This window comes from Pteropus medius, unplaced genomic scaffold (assembly GCF_902729225.1).
Source record: "Pteropus medius unplaced genomic scaffold, Ma_sr-lr_union100, whole genome shotgun sequence".
Taxonomy (NCBI): Eukaryota; Metazoa; Chordata; class Mammalia; order Chiroptera; family Pteropodidae; genus Pteropus; species Pteropus medius.
The window spans coordinates 80,539-82,400 of record NW_024354460.1 but is presented as its reverse complement, the minus strand read 5'-3'; positions in this window follow the sequence as shown (position 1 = coordinate 82,400).

Sequence of the window (1,862 nt, the reverse complement as noted above, 5' to 3'; positions counted from 1 at the left end):
TTTTTAAGTCAATCTAGCTAAAGGTTTGTTAATTTTGTCGATCTTGGCAAAGAACAAATTTTTAAAAAATTTTTTTCATTAATTAATTATTTAATTTATTTTTTACTAGTGACATTGGTTAACGAAATCCAGTAAGTTTCAGCTGTACACTTTAACAGTAAGGCATATATATATTTATACTGTGTATTCACCTCCCATAGTTAGATTTCTTTCTGCACCACATATTTGACCCCTTTTACCCTATCTACCTCCCTCCTCCCTTCTCTTCCTTACTCTCTGGTAACCACTAGTCTATTGTCCATGCCCACGAGTCTCTGCTTGTTTTCTTATTCATTTGTTGCTTTTAGCTTTATATCTCACATATAAGTGATATCATGTGATTTTCAACTTTTTCTGTCTGGCTTATTTCACTTTGCATGATTATCTCAAGGTCCATCCATGTTGTCGCTATTGGCAATATTTCATCTCTTCTTATGGCTGAGTAATATTCCATTGTACATATGTATCACAGTTTCTTTAGCCAATCATCTATCGTAGGGCACTTCAGTTGCTTCCATGTCCTGGCCACTGTGAATAATGCTGCTATGAACATTGATGTGCAAATATGTTTTCGGACATGGCTTTTCAAGGGTTTGGGATAAATATCCAGTAGAGGGATTGCTGGATCATATGGTAAATCAATTCTTAGTTTTTTGAGGAAACTCCACAGTGTTTTCCATAGTGGCTGTACCAATTTGCAGTCCCACCATCAGTGTATGAGGATTCCTTTTTCTCTGCATCCTCACCAACATTTGTTATTGCTTGTCCTGTTGATTATAGCTATTCTAACAGGTGTGAGTTGGTATCTCATTGTGGTTTTGATTTGCACTTCCCTAATAGTTAATGATATTGAGCATCTTTTCGTATGTTTGTTGGCCATTTGTATGTCTTCTTGGGAGAAGTGTCTGTTCAGGTCCACTGCTCATTTTTTGATTGGATCGTTTGGTTTATTTGCTGTTGTGGAGTTGTATGAGTTCTCTGTATATTTTGGATATTAGGCCCTTATAGGAGGCATTGCTTGCAAATATATTTTCCCATTCGGATGGTTGTCTCTTTACCTTGTTGATGATTTCTTTTGTTGAGCGAAAGCTTTTTAGTTTGATATAGTCCCATTCATTTATTTTAGATTTTAATTCCCTTGTTTTTGAGGTCAAATTCATAAAATCTTCTTTAAGTCCAAGATCCCTGAGTTTAGTTTCTATGTTTCAAAGAACCAATGTTTGATTTCATTGATTTTCTCTATAGTTTTCCTAGTTTCCATTTTTATTTATGTTTCCTCTATTCATTATTTCTTTCCTTATGCTACTTTTTGGTTTAGTTTTCTCTTCTTTTTTTTTTAGTTTCTTAAGATTTAAGATTATTTATTGATTCGAGATTATTCTTCTGTTATGATGTATTTGCAGCTTTAAATTTCCCTTTTAGAACTGTTTTTATTGCACTTCATTAGTTTTTGTATATTTTGATTTCCTTTTCATTTGTCTCAAGGTATTTTGCAATTTCTCCTGTTATTTCTTTTTGACTTTAAGGGTATGTTATTTAATTTCCACATATTTATGAATTTTCCAGTTTCCCTGATTTCTTGTTTCACTTAATTGTGTCAGAAAAGGTCTTTTGTATGATTTCAATCTTTTAAAATTTTAGTTTTTTGGCCTAAAATATTGCCTATCTTGGAGAAAGTTCTAGATATATTTGAGAAAAAAAATATTCTGCTATTGGGTGTGATATAGGACAGAGCAAATTTCACAGAGGTAGTGGTGGGGGACCAAGCCCTGCACCAGAGAGAAGGAGGTCCTTTGGCGGAGAGTAGAGAAAAAACTCAACAC